Source organism: Geospiza fortis, unplaced genomic scaffold, assembly GCF_000277835.1.
Source record: "Geospiza fortis unplaced genomic scaffold, GeoFor_1.0 scaffold164, whole genome shotgun sequence".
NCBI lineage: Eukaryota > Metazoa > Chordata > Aves > Passeriformes > Thraupidae > Geospiza > Geospiza fortis.
In genome coordinates this window covers 1,028,003-1,050,960 of record NW_005054426.1, presented here as the reverse complement: position 1 = coordinate 1,050,960, position 22,958 = coordinate 1,028,003, and the positions used below count along the sequence as shown (strand labels likewise).

The 22,958-nt window shown below is 46.7% G+C and overlaps 1 protein-coding gene across 1 annotated transcript in view; it reads left to right on the top strand.

Annotated features, from left to right (window-relative positions):
- LOC102043815 (potassium voltage-gated channel subfamily A member 6) overlaps positions 1-22,409 on the top strand; it is a gene marked incomplete at its 5' end in the record, with an annotated part of 53,108 nt that extends 30,699 nt beyond the window's left edge. Inside the window, 4 exons of the mRNA XM_014309406.2 lie at positions 1,959-2,154; positions 4,541-4,653; positions 16,710-16,785; positions 22,337-22,409. The remainder of the gene's footprint in view (positions 1-1,958; positions 2,155-4,540; positions 4,654-16,709; positions 16,786-22,336) is intronic.
- Positions 22,410-22,958: the final 549 nt, after the last annotated feature.

Here is a 22,958-nt window from a genome sequence, read left to right as displayed (position 1 = left end):
GTGGGAGGGAGCTCTCTGTGATTTGGCAGCTCTGGGACTTCACTACATCTTTGTGCTGCTGGCTAAGGGTCTGTATCTCTGAGGAGCTTCCTGACTACTTGTGGCTCCCACAGGCTTGTAGGACTGGGCTTAGAGAAACCCTGAGCTGCCAGATGGAGACTGCTTCTGGTGCAGCTCTTCTGAGTAGTTCTGGTTGTGGAAGTGACCCCGCAGTCATTGGGAGGCAAAATGCATTCCACAATCCCAAGGGACCTGCTCTATCTCTCAGTGCAGGCCAGCTGTGGGAATCCTCCAAGTTTCTTTATCCTGATCTGTGTGTCAAGGCCATGTGGCTCACCATGAGTGACCAGAGCTGCCATGGACCCTTCTTGCAAGGGCAGTTGTCTTCAGAGTCAACATAGGTTCAGGTTACCTTTGGAAAAGTGTCAATATCCTGGGGAAATCCATGGGGCAGAAACCTTGGGCCATACTGTGTGCCCACCATCAGCAGGCATGATATTGACGGGCATGCTTTGCTTTTGGTGTGAAACCTTGCTCTGATGCATCATTCCGAGGAAAACAGCTGGAATTTGCAGGCCAGGTCATGTGGTGAGATAAGTAATTCCAGCTCCCTTGCTGGACCTAATTTATACAGCCAGGTCCCAATATTTCTGAGAAATTGTTGATGGTGGGGGCTTTTTTGTTTGTTTCACTGAAAACTTGAACCCTTTCAAATAAAGAATAAATGAGGTATAGGGAATTTTTAGCTGGGCTGTGCTTCAGGATGTTTGCTGCATTCAGGCTTTGAGAACACAAATTCTCTGCAGACGACCCCACACACAGTGGGAAATGAGGTTATTGGGCTTGGAAGTGTACCAGGGCAATGGCACTTGAGTGAGCTTTGAACAGCAATCATTGTCATTAGTGAGAACCTGGTGAAACCCTGTACTGCGATATTTGTTGTTGTTCCTGCCGGTGTGATCCACTGTTGAATAGGTTAGACATGAATAAAATCAGTATTTTTTAAAGTGCTGTGTGGGGGGTTTTATGTCAAAAAGGCTAGTTGCCCTCTTGGACTTTACTGTGTTCATATTAAATGTTTAATGTGGAGTTAATACAGGTCTGCAGCTTTTTTAGCACAGTCCACATCCCCTTGCAGAATTTCACCTTCCTCAGAGGTGGGTGCTGCAGTGCTGCAATGAGCTCCTCCCACAGGGAAAGATGTGAAGATAATTTGGCATGTCCCCCTGCTGGTCCTGCAGGGGTGGTCCCTCTGTGCTATGACAGCTCTGCTTGCCATCAGGTTGGAGTGAACTCCTGGCTGGAGATCAGTGTAGTGGTGGTGAGGGATGTGTCTGACTCCATTCCAGCCCTTGCTCAAGGAAAGATGAAGTTGGTGAAGATGCTTTTGCATCTCCCACATCCTGTGTCTGGTTGGATACCAAGACTAAACAGAGCCAACCTGGGCACTCCACAGAGTGTTACCACCTTCCATAAGACCTGTCCTGCTCAATCGTGGGCACTGCATGTGCTCAGTGGCAATCTCCAAATTACTCCTCACTTGGCTTTTGCTTGCTTCTGGACTCAGGAGCAACAAAGGTAAGCCCATGTACGTGGCATTTTTCCATGTGTCTGCCTCACAGTCACACTGGAAGAGAGCAAGGAGATAACAGTCAAGGAAAAAGCTTCATTTTCCCACTGGATGCAGGAGTCTGTGTCTTGCTGAAGGGCAATGGTTCCCACACAAATTTGTTTTCTTTTTCTTCTCCCCCACCACTGTGGCAGCATTGTTACTGGTAAGTACATGTGCTTGTCTGCTCCCTGTCCCTCACCCAAAGCCCTCACTGCTTTGAATACATTTGCACATTTGAGTTAATCCACGTATTTTCCTTGTTTTACAAAGTCTTTTGTTCTCTCAGCTGTCACATTTCAAACTACACTTGCTTACTTTACTTCATCCCTTTCCCTTCTTCATCCAGCCCAGATGATTCTTCACTCCCCTCTGGAGGGAAGTTGCTGTCCCAAACCCCACTGCACTAAAGTGAGTGGCACAAATGCCACCGAGGAGCTGTGTTTTGGATCCCATCCTTACAGACCCCATCACTGCCAGCCTGCACCAGCAGTGCTCCAAACCTGCAGCAACGTGTGTAGAATTGAGATTGCTTGCAACTACAGGTAGATGTATAATATCCAGGCAACATCACATAAATTATCTCTTCACTCCAAAAAATCAATCATATTTGGGTTACAATGATGCAAACCCCTTTATCTCCCTATCACCATCACCTCTTCTCCTTTTGTATTTATTAAGTAAAACTCAAAATGCTTCTATTATTTTTTTTTCCTATGAAAATGTCTTTTTTATCTAGCAGGTAGCAAAGATCTAAAGGAAGGGGTGGTCATCTCACTGGCCTCAGGCTGCTGCATGTGGTCACTCATCAGAACTGTAAATGGGTGATGGAGATAAAGGCATTTCTGGTCAGGCTGCAAGCACAGCCCTGATCTTCACTCTTGTAAATACTCATTTCATGGCTTCCTTCTGAAATCTGGGATTTAGGGAGCTCCAGCAAAAGGTGAGGCCACTCCAGGGCTGTGTCTGTGAGACCCAGGAATCTGACATTTTTTCAGTCCCGTGCGTGGTGTTAAATTTTGTGACACCCTCTTCAGTCTGACATACTGCAGATAAGATAAAGAGGGTTATTAAACCAATCCGGCTTAGGGTAAGTTTGGGAGAAGGTTTTTAGAGAGTGAATTATGAAGGCATAAGCTGTGCAACGCTGACCAGTTGAGCTGCATCTGCCATAAGGGCCCACAGAGTATTAAACTGCATTTGTGGCAATACAGGTATAAAGGAAATGTCAGGAAGAAGGAGCAGCAGGGAGGAGTATACATGTATTAATTTTGAATACAGCATTTGTATTTGCTGTCATAATTGGGCTGTTAAAATGATTTTCCTAGAAGTAAACTAGTACTAGTACTAGAAGTGATCCCAGTAGAGAATACAATTTGGGGAGTCATTGAATTAGAAGAAATGAAATCAAAGACAGAGTAGCATCTCTTCTATTGAATAACTGTGGCAGAAACTGTGTTGCAGACAGACTGAATGCTGACAGATCATCAGAACTGAGTGAAATTCATTACTTCCAAGGGAAATTGTGGAATTATGTACAGCACTTCATTCACTTAATCCTCCATTGTTGCCTGAAGTCTGCAGAATATCAAAGGTGGTGACTTTCTTTAAAACAGTTTCCATAGGTGTATCTAGGGTACTGCAGTCTGGTAAATTTAACTTCTGTAGGAGGACAGTTAATTGTACAACAAGGACTTGAATCAATGAATACCTGATAAACACAAAAAATATCCTTCATAAAAGTCACCATAATTTCTGTTATGGAAGGTTTTTCTTTAGGACACTGATTTCTTTGGAGAGATAAACAAGCACAGTGGTCATGGTGAGTCTCCTTGGTTAGGTCAGAAGATTTTTAGAGGGAAATGTCCAGTCGTGGGATCAAAAGAGAAAATCCTGGAATGGTTAAAAATGGGAAACAGTCAGCTTCTAGCTTTAGGTGGTCTGCTTGTGGTCATTCTTTAGACTTTATTATTCATGCAAAAGTTTGGCAGAAACAGGTAACTTATGTCTAGATCAAAATCAGCTCAGATTCTACAGTTAATGGTATTAACTGGTGTTATATAGCTCTGACCCTTTGGAGAGATCTATACCTGACTTTTCCCAATCTCTGAGTAAAATAATTGTTTCCCAGTCTTTTATTTGCAGATACTATAAATATTGTTGCTGGGGATGAGAATAGCAATACAGTAAATGCTGACAACCAATTATTTTTTCTTAGTGACCTTTATGGGCTCCTTAAAACTTGTCCACAGACCCTTAAAGAGTCTTGAACCATAGCTTGATGGACATTGACTGCACTATGTGGAGTTCATCCCTAATTTTCAAATTTATTGTAGGCAGCAGATATCCACTCCTGGAAAAGGAGAAAGTAGTCACAAGAGTGAGAGTCTGAAGCTCATTAATAAGGAAGAGGTGATGTTCTCACCAGAGAAATGTGACAACCCTGTGTCTATTTCTCTTTGTGACATGGTCAAATCTGTGTGAAGTGTTGAGGTTCTTGGTGAAACCATCAGGTCTGCACAGCAGTCTCTCTTTCCTAAGGGGGAAATTATATTCCATACCCCAGACCAATCCAAGCTACTGTGGCTGCTGTGTTTGCCTTTGAATGGAGCAGACAAACTGTCTGGGTATCGATTTTGTGCACATTAACAGCTTCCCATAGCCCAGGCCATTTGCTGAGTAGCAATTTGCATACTCATAGAGGAATAATTTCCTTGTTTATTACTGGAAAAATTCACCCTTTCCAGTAGGTTTTGAGACTGTGTTTCAGGAAGTCACTTCCTATCCTAAACTTGTTATATAGCGATGTGTAGCTGTAGCTCCTTCCAAATCAACCAGGTGCTGTTTGCCTCCTGCAGCTGCTCACTTTGTGACTTCTGATTGCTCTGCAAGCCCCGTACAGTCCTGCCGTTTGTTTATATGTCCATGTAGGAATCAAACCTGGGCATCAGAGAAGGAGGGAAGAAAGCTCCCAGGGCTTTTCATCCACCCACACTCCTGACCAAGCTGCAGTTCCAGACTGGAGGCAGCCCCAGGCGTCAGAGGTACAAATACACTGTGCTGTAAAGGGCTGAGTCTCACTGATACCTTTGTCCTGTGCATCCCTAGAAGTGGGGATAGCCATTCCAGCATCTGCTGATCTGCCCCTCCTGTGAGTATCCCTGAAGCCAGAGGCCTCGAGAAGTTTGCAAGGATAGCTTGCCTTACGTCTGCTGCGCAGTGTTGTTGTTGGGACATGAGGGGACATCATGGAACTTGACTTGCTGGGAAAGTGGCTGCAGTGAGTTGAACAGCACAGATGGAGGTGGAACCTTCCCCAGAGACTGTGCAGGCAGTGCCCTTCATCCATATCACTGATTTCACCTGTGCTTGCAGAAAAGATTGGCACCATTCTCAGGCATGCCAGAGATTTCTGATGATGATTTACTAAACTTGACATTCCAAATTCTCCTCTGCTGTAGAGTCCAAATTTTGGGGTCTGGTCTTTGCTGTGAAGCGAGCTGAGACAGCCCCAAATCCCTTTGTCCATCCATCCCCCTCTGGGTACCCCCCAGAGCAAGTTTCCCCCCTCATCACCTATTGTGTAGTGCTTTCTTTTCCCCTCATTAATAGCCTTTGCACGGCGTTATATCCCTTGAACTTTCTCCCTCCTAAGTGCCTGTTCCCAGCTCTGACCCTTCCATGACACACCTATATTCCGTTCTCTCCTCCCTGGCTGGGCTGGCATGAGTACAGCGTTCCAGCAGAGGGCGCTGGATCCATTCAGGAATAAGCTGTTCCAGGCTGTTCCACACAGCCTGATTAATTTTTTTTTTTTTTTTTTTCTTTCCCTCTGCAGGGCTGTTTCAGGTGTGTCAATACTTGCCCCTACACATTGCCTCTAGGACAGTCTCTAGATTTTTCTCTCTTCCTTTGTTGATGGAAGTGTGGGGTGTTTGCCTGCTAAGGTTATTCCATTAGGATACCACCTTAGAATCATAGAATCATTGGATAACAGAATCATTCAGGTTGGAAAAGACCTTTAGGATCATTGAGTCTAACCTGTGACCAAACACCACCTTGTCACTCAGCCCAGAGCACTGAGTGCCATGTCCAGTCGTTTCTTGAACACCTCAAGGGATGGAGACTACGTGCCACAGATCGCTCAGTGGAGGAAAGACAGGAAGGATCTTTGCATTATGTATTTCAGTGAGGGTTTTATTGCACCCCCCCATGCAAAAGGAACCAGAGACAGAAGACAAAAACCCTGTGGTCTGCACAACTCGAGTATGGGGTCAGTGACCAAGGACCTGAGAGCACAGGGGTGGGCAAAGGGCAGGGCAAAGGGCAGCAACCTGTAGGGCGGATGAGGGATGAATAATTGGGGTGGACAGTGTCAGCTGGCCAACAGGGGAGATAATCTGATGTAGATTGGCAGCAGTGCTGCAGTGCATCATGGGTTAAGTCTTCTCTATCAGCCTAGGTGGGGAAAACTCTATGGTATCAGAGGATTCTACAACACCTTGGGGCCTTTCCCAGCTTTCCAGCCCCTCTGCCCCAGCCTGGAGCTGCAGGGGGTTGCTGTGACCCAAGGCAGGACCGGGCCCTTGGCCTTGCTGACCCTCAGAGCACTGGCCTGGGCCCATGGATCCAGCCTGTCCAGATCCCTCTGCAGAGCCTTCCTGCCCTCCAGCAGATCCACACTCCCACCCAGCTGGGTGTCATCTGAGAAATGACTGAGGGTGCACTCAATCCCCCTGTCCAGGTTGTCATTTAAAGAGAACTGGCCCAGGGAACACCTCTGGATGTACTGGCCACTACCTGGATATAACTCCATTCACCACCACTTCCTGGGCCTGGCCATCCAGCCAGTTTTAACACAGTGAAGAGTGGATTTTAACTTGTGTATACTAACTTGCACATTTAGAGGACAGGGAAGGTGCAAGGCTGACACTGGGAGAATTCCTAGCTGCCTTACAGAGCTGCTCTACCAGTAGGTTGAGATTCCACTGCTCCCTTTTCTAAGTACAATACATGATCACAGCAATCTTTTAAGGCTTTAAAATTGATGGCAGACATACTCCCCAGATAATGAGTCTCATTAAAAAACTGTACGGAATCTCCTGTTGAATTCAATAGCAGAGGTGCTGTTCCAATTTAAAGGTTACAGGATGATGCAAAAAAAAAGAGGTAAAGAAAGGTTCTCATTTTCCACTCAGCTTCTGGAACCTGGATTATTACAGAGCTGACTTTGCCAACACTAAGGCAGATGCTTTTGGATGACTGAAAGCTCTCTGTGGACAAGGAAATGCAGGAAATGTAGGAATGTTCCCCATATGTGAAGTGCACAGAACTGCAGAGGGCCAAGGGCTGTTCCACCATGATTTGTCACCAAGCTTCTCATGGGAGAGCAGTGTCACCTAAAGTTTCTCTGAAAGGAAACTAAAAAATCCTCTCTTTTTTTCAAACTGGAAGTATTCTATCACATGGCATCATAGAATTTTAAAATTACTGTTAATCTTGGAGGTATGTATTAAAATAAAATAAAATAATGACAGTACTGTTATACTGTCAACTCTTTTTCATTGTTAGGTATGATGCCATCTTTTAGACAGGTGTGCAGCTTAGAGATTTGGCAGCAGATGCTCTTCGCTTCTTTTCGCCAAAGTCTTTGCTCCTCTTATCAGTGAAGGATGGGATGACTCCATGGACCAGGTGTTTAAAAAACACTGGATGTGGCACTTGTGGCATGGTTTAGCTGATAAGGTGGTGTTAGGTCATAGGTTGGAGATGATGATCTATGAGGTGTTTTCTAACTTGGCTGATTCTGTGATTCTCTAAATCTGTTACCAAAGCCCTGCTCTGACATTGGTGCCATGGTGGAGCTGTCTTTTTTCCTTGGGGTAGTGGCAGCAGCAGCAGATGCCTTTGTTATGGTGTGTGACAAGTCTTTGGTCCCATGCTCACACAGCTGTTTGAACACAAACATTCTTGTTAAAAGCCTCAAACACGGACATGGCTGAGGCTTCTATAGAGCAAGACAGCAGAGAGCCTTCATGTCTTAACACATCTTGTGTCAAAAGGCTCTTATTTTCTTTTCTTATGGCTACACAGCTGAAGTTATCCTGAATCTGGGATTGTGGGGGATACTATGGAGCACAGGAAAGCAGATTCAGGGGAGGGAGGATATTTGCTGGCATGAGGTTTAGTGACTGAAATCCCATTTTGTGCCACTAGAGGATACTAAAACTGTTGCTAGCTTGTAAGAAACAGCTCCTTAATCTCTGCTTTTCTGGAAATCAATTGCTAGGAGAAGGGAATATCTTTGAGAGGAATAAAGGGAGTAGATGTTTAAGTACATCTAAAATTTTTCTTTTAGATTTCAGTGGGAGTTCAGTGAATAGAATCACGTGCACAAAAATTGAAGCAGTGAGTGACAGCAAATGGAGCTGATGAGCTGCCTGTATGTCAAAGCTGCAGCTTTCTCTGCATCAGAAAGTGGCTGGTTCCTAGGAGGTAGAACTGATGAAGCCGTCACATCCTGTTGTGAGAGAGGCTGGAAAAACTGGTGTGGGAGAGAGAAGGACATATATAGAGGCTTAGAGAAGGTGCTGGTGGGATATGTCTAGATTTTGTTCTGGTTGGATAGCTGGGATCTGGTGCAAGCCAGAGATGTGGTCTTGATTCCAGTTAACATTGTAGAGTCAGAGGGAGCAGAGCACTCAACATTTACTGCAGGACTCATTGCTGAGGTGAATGGCAATGGGGGCCTTGCGTGGGGATCCAGGTGTGGTTTAACTCCTCCAGAAAAATCAAACCATTTCAGACAGGGCAGAGCCCAATGCTGTGATGACCTTCTCAAGGAACTAACAAGAAACCACTACTTTCTGACTACAAAAGTCAGGCCAAGCAGGGCTTAAAGCATTTTCTTACCCTGGCCAAACTTGGCTGCATCAAACACACCAGCAATGCTGCTGCTGAGTCTGACAGTGTCACCACAAATCCTCCAACGGGGGTGGATGCAGGGAAAAAAATTCCTCTCTAGTAACATTGCCTGCTCAGCAGTGTCTCAGTTGTAGAGGACTGTGATGGGGATGGTTATCCTGTTACAGTCTGATTTGCATCTTTTGGGGATGGTTAAACTGACAAAGGTGCTTAATCTGGCAATTGGAGCAACACAGACTTCTTTGCTGGTAATCAAAGAATTTGTACTCCTCTTGGCAGACTCATGGCAGAGTTCTGTCATGGTATAGTCACTCTCCAGCATTCCCATCCAACACGTGCAGGATACATTCTGGGACTGTCTTTTCACTCTTTGTCTTTCTTTTAAAGGCTACAGTAGTGAGAATGGGATACATACCAGGAAAAAATGTCTCCAAACAATTCCCTCCAGATACTGGAGATAACTTTTCTCGCATGGGGTGGTCAGGAATGCAGCAAAAGGATCCCAGGCCAAAAGGCTGTGCTCTGGGATGGAGCTGCTGGAGCCAGGCCAGAGCAGGGCACCAAGGGGATCAGAGGGATGGAGCAGCTCTGCTGGGAGGAAAGGCTGAGGGAATTGGGATTGTTCAGCCTGGAGAAGAGAAGGCTTTGGGGTGACCACAATGAAGTGGCCTTGCCGTGCCTGAAGGGAACCTACAGGAAGGATGAAGAGAGACTCTGGACAAGGGCCTGGAGTGACAGGACAAGGGGGAATGGGGTCACACTGACAGAGAGGAGGTTTAGATTGGATATTGGGAAGAAATTGTTCCCTGTGAGGGTGGTGAGGCCCTGGCACAGGGTGCCCAGAGCAGCTGTGGCTGTCCCATCCCTGGAAGTGTCCAAGGCCAGGTTGGATGGGGCTCCGGGAAACCTGGGATAGTGGAAGGTGTCCCTGTCCATGGCAGGGGGTTGGAACTGGATGATCTTTAGGATCCCTTTCCAACCCAAACCATTCTATGATTCTGTGATGATAAATTAATGTGACCCTCCTTGCTAAACCAAGGATTTCCTGACTGTTTCTCAATGTTGTACCTGCCCACCTGGATGTCATCTGTATGCTGCTGGCATAAGGACCTGTTTCTGCTGTTCTGAGGGCTGTATATCAGTGTTGAATAATGCAGCCAGAAGTCTCTAGAGCTTGTGTCCTGCAAGTCATTAAGCTGGATTGACTGGCTCCATGCATGGTAAACAAGCTGTAAAACACTGATTTATTTTCTCGATTGCGGTAAATTCTGCTGTATAAAACCAGAGTATCTCCAGTTTGCATGGAGACAGTTTGTTTTACGGTATTTGAAGACACTATTGCTCTCTTGGCTAAATTCTGGTCATTTCTCCTCCCTGTCATCTTGATCTCAAAGCAGTATATAACACACCTGAACATTCTTTTTCTAGGCCATTGGAGTGCTTTTTCACCCATAGGAAGTTTGTCCAGCTGTACCTCTGTAATCTTTCAAAATTTCTTCCACAGTTCCTTCTTCTTTTTCACCTGTTTGATCTTCTCCTTTTTTCTTAATAACACTGTCAAATACTTCCTTGAGTTCTTCCAAATGCAGACTCCCCTTTCATTCTGTTGATGGATTGTGGCAGAGTGAAAGTTATTTTTTTTTCCTTTTGTGGTACCCCTCCCAGAATAGAAGTGATAATTTTAAAGCCATTTGTGGATAGGGCTGCTGGGGGAAAAAAATCCTTACTTTTGCTCACTGATGTCTGAGGACCAAGACGCCTGTGGTGGCAAAGAAGAAAAGAATGGAATGGACAAACGAATTTTCTGACTAATCTTCTGGCTCTCAGGTTTTCATCTGTAGAAAGCCATACCAGGCTCATGACTCTGCAAAACTGCATTTCTAGAGATTTTCCCATTATTTTCTATTGTTTCCCCATTTTAAATATATTGAGGTTTCTGGAGAATAATTCAGCTCATACTTATGTCTTGGGTTGGTTTTTTTAATGCCATCTCTGAATGCAGCTTGCTTTTGAAGGTCCATGAGAGAATATTTAACATAAGCTGAAAGTTTAATCTTCTCCCTGGCATCAAAAAGCGCCAGCCCACTGTGCCAGCTAGGAATATCATCCTGGTGTTGAGAAGCTCTGTGGAATGGTGCACTCCTTCACTCTCAGCATCTATGAGTGGGCAGGGAAATGCGACTGGAACCCTGTGGGGAAAATCTGCTCCACGCTTGGTAAAGTTTCCGGTTCCTCTGGAGAGTTTGTCCCAGCAGCAAAGAGAGCTGGGGCAGAGTTGAGGTTTATGCAGCCTGTGAGGGAAGACTCTGCCATGGCATTCCTCAGCTGGAGAAACCCAGAGCAGCCTGGATCTGCTGTTGAGTGTACTCACCCTGTGAGGAGGGCACTAACAATCAGGACACTGCATGGCACTTCCATTATTCCAGAGGTTACTCAATTTCCTTGTGGTTTTGGGGAAAAAAAATCAAAACTGGAGTAATCAAAGTTAAAGGAAGGAAACCCTAGATAAGAAAACCTGCTTAATTTTGCAACAGAGAGCACCTGGCAAGGAGGGTCACAGCAATAGGATAATCCCTAAAGGAAAGTGCTGTTACACCTTCAGGATCCACGATTAGGAGATCCTGAGACTCTGAATGACACACACACACACACACACACACACACACACACACACAAGGCTCAGCTTCTGCTGAATCCACTCCTTGATAAATAACAAAGAACTGGAGAAAGAAGAGGTTTCTTTACATTTAGGCAACTGACCGAGGAAACAAAGCATCTACACCGAGTAGTTGTTTGTAAGGCAGCTGCCTATAACACAGGCACAACTTCCTTTGCCTGAATTTGGTGCCTCCCTTGCAGGGAGAGAATTCCTTGGAGGTTCACAGCTGTCCTCTAAGGCAGCAGAGTGGCATTTCTGGAGTGCCTGACCTGTGGCTGTGCCCATGGCTTGCCTTTCCATTGCATTCCTGTCAAAAACTCAGGCTAGCCTCTTCCTCCCCTGCCACTTTTTTAGGGAAATCAAGTTATTCCCAGCAGGTGACCATGGCCATTTTAAGTGGCTTCCTGTTTTCATTGGTGTCTTCTCCACTAGTGATGCCAGGGTTTTAACCCATGGGATCCCACGGTCCTCACGTGTGTCTGTCCCAGTACATCCCACTGACTGCAGCTGTCCAGTCCTTCTCAAACCAGTTGTTGGCTGGTGCCATGTTAAAGTAGAGCAGCTAACTTGGAGTCCATCTCTGGTTATCCTCCAGCAAGGTTACTGGTGTGCTTTTGGCCACTGGAGGGCTCTGGTTTTATTTCATAAAATATTTCATATTTTCTCATTCTATAAGAGAATGATACTAAAAATTACCAGTGTTGTGGGCCAAAAAGAGGGTCTAAACTCCTGCAGAAGCCTCATGCCTTATCCTGATATTTGGGCATGAAAGTTGAAAATGGGGTGTCCAGCTTGATGCATCACGAATAACCAAGAATCTGGGATGCTTACTTGCAATTATTTGGGTTATTACAATGATTTTCTCAGGCTCCTGAGGTCTGTCTCTGTGCCAGTGCAGCAAAGATGTGCTCACAAAATCTGTTTATGAGAAGGAACACTGCCATTGGAGAACAGAGGCAGGCGTGTGTGTGGAGGGAGAAGCAAAGGGAGATCCACACCACTTCTGGGAGACATTTTTATCAAGGGCTGGTCAGGGGTAGGAAGGAGGGGAAACCCTAAATTGTACCTACTTGGATTTGCTAAAATTGTGCCTTTTCCCTCTTCTCCCCTCATTGAGAGACCAGTGCGGCACAGGAAAACCTCAGGGAGGGAGCTTTCATTCATTGCAGAGCACTGCAATGCATTCATTATGTGTCCTTGAAGGAACCTCACATTTTGGAGCTGACCCTGAGCTTTAGCATCAGGAAAGCTTTTTTTTTTCTCTTTTTTTTTTTTTTGCCTTCCTCATCTCTAGTCTTATTTTTAGAGCCTGTCGTTTTCTCAGGGGCTTCACAGTCTATTTTTAAAAAGACTTTGCAGGCTGCCAGACCATTGTTATTTTCTCTAGGGTGATGTCAACACAGTGCCAATAGTAAACATGCCTGGCATTTACCATAGGTGATGCTTTAGAACAGATAAACATTAATGTTGAGGGTGAAAAATGATTTTGCAAGCAGAGCCCCACTGTGAAGTGTTTCATTTCCACAGAGCATCTTTTTCTTGCCTCGTGGCTTTCCCCTTTTCTGAAACACTGTTGGTCTGACCGTCAAATTGCTCACTGCTGCATGAACCTGATCTGTACATTATTAGATCATCTAGAGTGACTGTAAATCAGGTTTGGCCCAAGTCTTGCAGCATGTTTAATGTTTTTACAAAGTTTTTTTTTCCCCTTGCCTTTTATATTGGGAATAAATTTAACAGCCCAGCTTTGAAAGAAACATGGGGAAAAAGTTTAAAGGGCTTAAAATATGAACAGCAGCAAATATTGGTAATAATTATCATGGTGTCATCAATTTTGGTGGAATTTCTCGAATGAATCCAGCATAATCACAGCTTCTTTTTACCTGTGGGGAGGAGGTAAAAAAAGGGGGGGGGGGCAGTTCTGGAACAGTTATGTAAAGATGTGGGAGCAGATGTACTGCTGGTGTAAGCTGGCACTGCTCCACTCATGTCAGTCAAAGTAGTTGATGTGGGGGAGCATTTGTCTGCAAGGGAAGATTTATCACTGAGCTCTGGTGGCTCCATAGAAATCACAGAATGGCCTGGCTTGAAGGGACATCCATGATCATGTGGCTGAACCCCCCTGCCATGGGCCCATCCACTATCCCAGGCTGCTCAGAGCCCCATCCAGCCTGGCCTTGGACACTTCCAGGGATGGGGCAGCCACAACTTCTCTGGCCAGCCTATGCCAGGGCCTCTCCACCTTCACAGAGGATAATCACACATCAGCTGAATGTAGTATTTGCCCATGTCATGCTCTGATCCCCTCACAAATGTGAGAGATGATGTCTGAATTTAATATTTTCATGGATGCTTAAGCCAATATCTCTTCTATACTTTCTGCTGTAGACTACACTGCCCAAGAGGACAATTCCTGCCCATGGATTTGTTCCTTGGGCTGAACTAGCTCAGCTGTGCCTTTGAACATTGATTTTACAGACCTTGGACACATGTGGAGCACCTCCTCCATCAGCCACTTGTGTGAATGTCATGGGAAGGCTGAGCAAAAGTCTCTGTGGGAGGTGGTAAGCCACCCTTCTGCAGAATCACAGACATAGAAACTTAAACTCCCTTGTTTCAGTAAAACTTGAGATTGTAAATACTTTTGCACCTTTAAACCCTGAGTGCTGGTCAAGGAAATAATGCAGTACATGGGAATGACTCTTTGTGCTGCTCTTGCTCTGAATCCATTACCTAAACCCAGGAAACACCCAGAAGCTTCACAAGTTGGTGGAATTTATTTCAAATATAAACCTCCAAGCAATTTCACTTCCATGAGTTTGACCAGCTGAACACTTGTAAACAGCTATCATTCACAGCATCCTGCACCAAGGAGTCCAAGGCCAGGTTGGATGGGGCTCTGAGCAGCCTGGGCTAGTGGAAGGTGTCCCTGCCCATGACAGGGGATTTAGAAATGGATGATCTTTTAGGTCCCTTCCCACCCAGCCATTCTATGGTTTTATGATTCCTATCCCTCCTGTCCCAGCCCTTCAACTCTCATCAGATTTTCAGATTCTTACAAGCCACTCCTTGGGACAGCAGGGCTCCGAACTGCTGATACTCAGTTTGCAGTGGAAGAACAGCAGTGACCTGGAGCTGCTGCACTCAGCCCTCCCAAACAGAGTCACTGCCTCTTGGACAAACCTGCCCCTTTGTTTGGTGCCTCCTCACTCATATCTTGATCTCAAAGGGCTGCTCATGGCTCTAAATTTCCCAGCATCCAGCTCTGGTTCTCAAAAGGCCCATCTCAAGTTTACCAGGAGACCTTTGAACTTTTGTGAACCTAACCTGAGACTGACATTTGTAACCAAACCAGGGGGGTTTTGCCTAGGTTTGCATTTCATGGCAGGTGCCTCACCCTCTTCTTATATTTCATGCCACTGCACAAAGTGCAACCATTTGGAAGCCCCCAGGGAAACTGCCTGACTTCAAGTTCTGTTGGCAGCAGCCCCCATGCTCTGAAAAGGCACCAGTTCTGCTTCGTGCTGCTGGCAGCTGAGCTGGTTGGCTGCCTCTGAAGGTACAACTGCCACGGCAGATGGGTGGGAGCTTAGCAGGGAATTTATTCAGAACTCCACATAAATGAGGCAGCCTTTCCTCGGACAGAATGGCAGCCAAGAGCACGCTCACACCCCCCCCAGCTGCACGGTGACATCCAGGAGCTCCGTGGTGACCCAGGAGTGGAGGAGCCAGCCTGTCTGTCACACACCAACTCCTCGGCATTGCTCTAGCCCACAGTCTGTGCCAGCCAAGCAGGGCTGTGGGCTCCATCTGCACCACTGAGCAGCGGAGGTGTTCCAGCGAGAGCTGAACCCACTCTATTCATGGGGATGGAGCAGAGCCTCCGTCTCGGGGACATCCCTTCAGACACCCTTTGTGACCTGTGCCCAGTCAGCAGCTCCAGCTCACTGCTGTTCTTCCACTGCAAACTGAGTATCAGCAGTTCGGAGCCCTGCTGTCCCCAGGGAGTGGCTTGTAGGAATCTGAAAATCTGATGGGAGTTGAAGGGTTGGGACAGAAGGGATAGGAATCATAAAACCATAGAATGGCTGGGTGGGAAGGGACCTAAAAGATCATCCATTTCTAAATCCCCTGTCATGGGCAGGGATACCTTCCACTAGACCAGACCTCCATCCAACTTGGCCTTGGACACTTCCAGGGATGGGGCAGCCACAGCTTCTCCGGGCAACCTGTGCCAGGGCCTCACCATCTTCACAGGGAAGAATTTTTTCTTACTGTCTAATCTAAACCTATTCTCTCTCATTTTGAAGCCATTCCCCCTTGTCCTGTCACTCCAGGCCCCTGCCAAGAGTCTCTCTCCATCTTTCCTGCAGGCTATCTTTAGGTCCTCAAAGGCCACAATGAGGTTACCCCAAAGCCTTCTCTTCTCCAGGCTGAACAATCCCAATTCCCTCAGCCTTTCCTCCCAGCAGAGCTGCTCCATCCCTCTGATCCCCTTGGTGTCCCTGCTCTGGTCTGGCTCCAGCAGCTCCCTGTCCTTCCTGTGCTGGGCCCAGGGCTGGATGCAGCCCTGCAGGGGGGGCTCAGCAGAGAGGGGCAGAGGGACAGAATCCCCCCCTCCCTTCCCCTGCTGCCCACGCTGGGGGCTCAGCCCAGCACAGGGGGGTTCTGGGTCCCAGCATACACAGCTGGGACAGGGCCAGCTCTCACCCACCAGCACCCCTAAGTCCTTTCTGGCAAAAATTCCTTCTATTTTCCTCAGGAATAATGAAGTGTTAGATGCTGGTGTTGCAGTGAAGATGGCTGAATAGAAGGAATGCTGCAAACCCTCAAGATGTTTCCCCTTCAGTGTCTGTTTTTAAGGGTTAAGCATCTGCACCATGAGCTGAAGCAGATTTGAAAGGTCAGAGGCTGTGAGTGCTTGCAAAGATACCCACAGGTAATGGGATTTGAGCTGCCAGTTCCTTGACTTCTCCATCTGCCCCTAGAGTAGCTGCATTAATTTTTATCTTTAAACATTGCTGCTATGCAAAAAAATCCCCACTGATGTTACCACCTCTGAGTCATGCCAGCATATTTGTGTGCCAGTATATTTTAGGAGCAAAGCTACTGGAGTTCAATAAGTGTAAAGCAGGACTTGATAAGCAAGGTAGTGGTAGTAGCAGGCTATTTAGATAAGGAGGTGTAGTATGCTGTCAGTAAGTACTTGCAGTCTCGATCCCAAATGAGTTTGGCCCAGGCTGTCTCTCAGTCCCTGGATTTCCTGCAGGTTAAATTCCTTTCCTTGGGCTTGGAGGACATATCAGCCTCATAGATCACAGAATACAGAATTGTAGAACCTCCTGAGCTGGAAGGAACCCACAAGGCTCACCAAGGCCAGCCCTTATCCCTGCACAGCACAGCCCCAAGAAGGTATGCTTTCCTTTGCTTCAGATCTGTTCTTACCACTACAGGCACTTGAAGACCTTGTCTGCTAAGTGATAAGACTCATGTATCACATCTCTCTTCTCCCTTCAGGTTGTTTCACAACTAATGATCACTGATATGGAATTAAAGCAGTGTTGGATCACCCAGCAGGACCACTGGAAAGAAGGTATGGATGTTCCTCACATTTCTGCTGCACTATTGACAGCAGATGTGGGAGCTGCTCACCACAGCTGCAGGAAGAACAGTACCTGCTCTGACATAAGGCTGGCGAGACAGAGTTATTCTTGTACATTTTGGGCTGCATTTGAATGGACACTTTATGTGCTTTTGCTCTGTGTCTGTGCCATATTTGCTTTAGCAACAGAAATCCTCAAAGGAATTCGCAGTGTCCCTTCATGGGTTGTAGACTCTTGCTCTGTCCTATGCCTGTGCCTGTACCACAGTGGGTGTGTAACCATGTTCTGAAGTGTGGGTGGAAACCTGTGAGGCATCCCTGAATCTGTAGTGCCCTGGAGTTGTGCTCCCCAACTCCCTAGCTGCTTTATTCCAAAGAAATGGTCATCACAGAATCATGAATGGTTTGGGTTGGAAAGGCTTTGAAGTTCATCTCATTCCACCCCCTTCCATGGACAGAGACACCTCTCACTAGCCCAGATTGCTCAGAGCCCCATCCACCCTGGCCTTGATCCCAGTGATTAGATCAGTGTTCTGCCTTTTCAGTCCTGTCCCAGAAACTCACCTGCTCCCCTGAAATACAGGAGAGAAGCCCTTCATTCAGTCTCCATCCCTGAAATACAGGAGAGAAGCCCTTCATTCAGTCTCCATCTCTGAAATACAGGACAGCAGGCTTTCATTCAGTCTTTAACTGAGCTCCTTGCTCAGATCTGCATGCAGACAAGCCCTGCTTGTCAGGCTGTGGTTTCTGGGTTGCTGCTCTGCAGAGCCCTTGCTGCTGTTCCAGGAAATTGGCTGGCTTCAAGGTGACAGGTTACCTCTTTGCTTCCAGCTGCTAGAGAGCATGGCAAGAAGCTAAAAATACCTCTGAGCCAACACCTAATGTCACTTCTCCTCACGAGGGGTTTCTGCAGTTGCCACGGGGATCTTAAGCCACAGGGGAGGGGATAAATCTCTTTATTTTTGTGAATAGAGGGGGAGGCACCCAGGAGAAAAATCCCTCTATGAAAAAGCTGTGCAGCCTCGTGCTTTGATGCCTGGGTTGAAAAATCTAAATGTCCACGGATTTAGACCAGCCAATAGTGTGTGAGTGCTATATTTGGAAAGCACAGTGCAGAATTATGGCACATGCATCACATGTGAATTGGGAAAGTGCAAGCTATTTTTGGAGCTTGTTTGCATATGTGCTGAGTCAAGGTTTGCATTCAGAGCAAGGCTGCACCTAGCATCTCTTAAATCTACTTTAGCAAGGTTATTAGTTTTCAAGCAAGCTCTGTGTCCCATAAAAATCCTTTCTCCCTCTGATTTTATTAGCATCTCAGCATTGCAGGGAGATTAATTAGAAAATACAAAAAATTAAGTGCAAAAGGAGAGGCACAAGGAAAGGAGAAGCAATTTAGAGTTGAAGGGGGATGGGTTCTGAAAAGATATTACCTAGGTAAGTATAGAAATATCAGAACAGCATAAAAAATATGGAAAGGCAGAAGGGGCTCATAAAGAAGGTGGGAAATGTACACATTGTGCTATTATTCCTGAAGGAAGCCTATTTACAGGAAGCAACCCCTGGGGAAAACAGGAATTAGGTAAAGAATTTGGGGCACTATTGCATGAATTATAGCCAGCCCTTGTGCTAATTTGAAAACAAACCAATGGGAGATCCCAAGTCAGAACTGACTTGGGTCAGGGTAGTGGTAGCTGTCCCTTTAAATGGTGTCTGCAGTCCTCTTAAGTGATAGATGTGGTTCTGTTGAAGCAGTGATCCTGTAGAAGGGTCAGGTCTTCCTCTGAAGGTCTGGTGATGGTTATGTAGCTCTTGTCCTCTGGGAATGCAGTGGTTAAGGCTGCCCATGGCGTTCCAAGCCTCAGATTCTATCCAGGTAGGAATGCTTGGCTCCTCCCCCGGGTGGAGCATCGCACAATGAGATGATGTAATTTTATCCGTCATGCAGTGAGACTGGATGGCCCATTAACAGAAGACAGCCCCTGGAGTTATCCGGGATGAATCATGAAGGAGATAAGGAACACTGCCCCACCTGCTTTAACAGCTTCTGAAGATGGTGGCAGAATACATACTTTTGGTTACATCTTACACTGTAACCTAAAACAGCCCTGGATTTGGGGGCAGGGAGGAAAAGCCCCCAGCTCACATGGCAAAGGGATGCCAGCTGAAGATAACACAAAACTGACTGGCTGGGGATGGTGTCATTGAGGGCACTCTGTTCCCAGAGGACAGCCTTTTGCAGTGCCTTCCAGAGCAGTGCTGCCTGTCCTCACAGATGATGGACACTCAGAGTTCCCTGGATGGCCAGAGATGTTGCCTTAGCAAGGGATCTTTCTTATCAACTGTTTCCAGGAGGCAAAGATGGGAGACAATTAGACTGCTGAGGTCGTTGGGGAGAACTTGAGGTTCAACCAGGCCAAGTTCTGGGTCCTACACTTTGGCCCCAACGGCTTCCTGCAGTGGTCCAGTCTGGGGCAGAATGGCTGGAAAGGGAAAGGGCCTGGAGGATCTGGAGACAGTGGCTAAATGAGAAGCAACGTGTGGGCAAGAAGGCCAATGGCACCGAGCTGGGATGAACAGTGGTGTGGCCAGCAGGATCAGACCAGTGATTGTCCCTGAGTACTGGACACTGGTGAGGCCACATCTCAAATCCCCTGGCCAGTTCTGCGCCTGTCACTGAAAGATGGGCATTGAGGGGCTGGAGCATGTCCAGAGGAGGAAATGGGGAGTTGGGAAAGGGTCTGGAGCACAAGTCCTATGAAGAGCAGATGAGGAAGCTGGGAAAGGGTCTCAGCCCGGAAAAAAGAAGGCTTGGGGGAGACCTTCTCGCTCTGCACAACTCCCTGACAGAAGGAAATAGCCAAGTGGTTCCAGGGAACAAAGGACAAGATAAGAGGAAACAGCCTCAAGCTGCACCAGGGGAGGTTCAGATTGGACATTAGGAAGAATTTCTTTACTGAAAGGTTGATCAAATATTGGAAGGGGCTGTCCAGGGTGATGATAGAGTCCCCATCCTCAGAAGTGTTTAAGGAAAGACTGGACATGGCACTGGGTGTCATGGTCCGGTGTTTGGTCACCGGTTGGACTTCATGATCTCAGAGGTCTTTTCCAACTTGAATGATTTTGTGATTCAGGTGTTCTCTTATGCCACAGTTTGCCTTCTGCTGGTGGGAAGCACCAGCCCAAATCTGCAGAATGTGTGGGAGTGGGGCAGATGGGAGGTTCTGTCCATTCAGGTGTGGCACTAGAGAACTCTCTTGGTCTGGTGTGTACAGAAATAGGGCTGCAGACACAGAGAACACAGTGCTGGCACAGCAGCAGGCTCACCAAGCAGACAGGAAGGGAGCAAGAAGGTGCCTGGGAGCTCTGGGAGAACAGGAAAGTGTTTTGAAACTACATGAGATGAGAAGCAGAGCAAGAGCAGCCTGAACACTGGCTTGTTGGTGGGGGTCGAGAGAAGAAACATTCTGTATTGTTCACACACAGTGCAGTCCTGCAGAGTTTATAGGGATATTTTAAAGCTCTTAAAGTCCTGGTGAGGTTGGCTGTAGAGATTGACTCCAGGTGAAAGAAGGAAATGGAGCAGCAGTACCTGGACACAGATAAACATCCCTGTAATGTTGATAATACTATGTCATGCAGCAGGATACAGGGAAGAGGTGGGATTCATGCTGATCTTTCTTGACTCAATTTATTATTTCTGTTCCTAGAGACACAGATATCAACATCAGACCTCACACACCTATAAACAGGGTAATAAGCACTGAGAAGCAGCTGATGGCACTTGGTGTGTTCAGCTGGAGAAGAGGAGACTGAGGTCTCCTCTGAGCACCCCTGGCACACTGCATCCTATGTTTGTCCTCCTGGAGGCTTTAATCCTGATAGAACCAGACCTACATGGTCCTTTCTGGGCCCTTATCTGCCTAAGTACATGTGGTTCAGACGAGTTTGATAAAATGATACCTATTCTATTTGTCCTCTTTCAATCAGAGAAAATAAAAACTGAAATCAACTCCAGTGACAAAAAAAAGTTTGAAATACACATGGGGTTTCAAGTCCTTGTCTTGAAGGTGAGCGCCTGAGAATGGGTTAAAACAAGAATAAAAATGCAAATGTTGATGTAATTTCCCAATTTGGAAAGCAGACACAAGCCAAAAAATGCCAACATAGTAATGCCCACAAAACAAACCAAATCAGAATTACCCTCCAGTTTCCAGCTTGAACAAGGATGCAAAATCTGAGGAGAGGCAGAGGAAAAATGTGCAGCAGCTCTATTAGATTTTTTTTTTTTTTTGCTTTGACACAATTTTATTCTTCATATAACCAGATAGTAGAAAGCAGAACTTTTCCAGATCTTAGTTTGGAGTGGTTTCCAGCTAAAACCACTTGGGTTCATCACCTTCCTTTCTGCAACTGTAGACCCCCACCCAGAGAGCTGAGCTTGTGTCTAAACATGACTTGGACCTGCTGGAAATCTGAGCACTCATTTCACTCAGTACTCAGATCCCATCGTAGAACTTTGATGAACTCAACCTGAGATTTGTGCTGGTAATCAAACCTAAGCAGAGATCAGTTTTGCCTGGGTTTTAGTTTCAAGTAAGAAGGCGCCCATCTTCCTACCTGTCTTCACCTTGACCAGGCTGTGGGATGGCTGGCTATCTCTTGCATATCATCATTAGCATTTTGGGATATATGATCAGCCCCCTTGTCCTGTAATATGTAACCCACCCATTTGTGCTTCGTTGTCATAAAATCAGCTTATTCCCTGCAGTTGACATAGCCACAGAATCACAGGATATCCTGAGTTGGAAAGGACCCACAAGGATCATCCAGCCCAACTCCTGGCCCTGCACAGGACATCCCAAGAATCCCACTCTGTGCCTGAGAGCATTGTCCAAACACTCCTAGAGCTCTGGCAGCCTTGGGGCTGTGACCATTCCTGGGGAGCCTGTTCAGTGCCCCAGCACCCCTTCGGAGGGAAGAACCTTTCCCTGATACCCACCCTGACCCTCCCCTGACACAGCTCCAGCCATTCCTTCGGGTCCTGTCCCTGGTCACACAGAGCAGAGAGCAGGGCTTGCCCCTCCTCTTCCCCTCGTGAGGAAGCTGCAGACTGCTGAGCTCTGACCTCAGTCTGCTCTTCTCCAGCTGAAACTTCTCCAAGTGCCCTCAGCTGCTCCTTGTGTGGCTTCCCCTCCAGATCCTTCCCCATCCTGGTGGTCCTCCTTTGGACACTCTCTATCAGCTTTAGATCTTATGTTGTGGCACCCAGACCTGCCCTGGCACTCGAGGTGAGGCTGCCCCAGCCCAGAGCAGAGTGGGACAATCCCCTCCCTGGCCTGGCTGGCTGGGATGTCCTTTCTGGCTCCAGATCACTGCTGGCCCATGTCCAACTGGCCATTGACCAGGACCCCCAGGTCTCTTTCCATGGCATTGCTCCCCAACATCTCTTCCCACAGTCTGTCCATTCAGCCAGGCTGGCTCTGCTCTGGGAATGACTCTGCCCAGATGGTCATGAGCCTGACAAGGGCTCTCTTCACAGCTGTGTACAAATGATGCCATCGTGGACAGATCAGAGTCAACAACACCACGATTGCCATCCCACGCAGCCACCTCTGCGCAGCAGCATTCCAGCACTGTGTGGAAAACAGAATGCCTGCCTGACCCACACAAGTCTGCTGTGCCAACAACCCTCACCAGCTGTGAACAGAATCAGAGACAACATATCAGCAGCTGAAATCACACAGCTCTTCTTGTTTGTGGCAGCAGAGTGGCCATTTTCCACTGGAGAAACTGAGCTACAGCAAATCAAAAATTCTTTGCAGAGGTCAGTCCTACACCCAGGAATAGTGACTGCATTGTTGTACAAAAGCGATGATCTTGTTATTTTGGTGTTTTCTATATTGCTTTGCAAAAATCACATGAAAAAGTCATTGTGTTTGCATCCTCTCTGCTCTCAGATTGTCTTAACTGTCTGACCCCTTGTGTGTGAAGAAATATGCCACAATCTCAGGGGATTATATAGTGCTCACATATAGGTGTCTATCAATAAATTATTACTTAAAACCCCAGTTACATTAGCCTGAATAGATCAGGTAAATTAAATTGCAGTCTATTCTGTTTCTGGATATCTGAACGTCTCAGATGCTTGGTGGTCTGAGAGA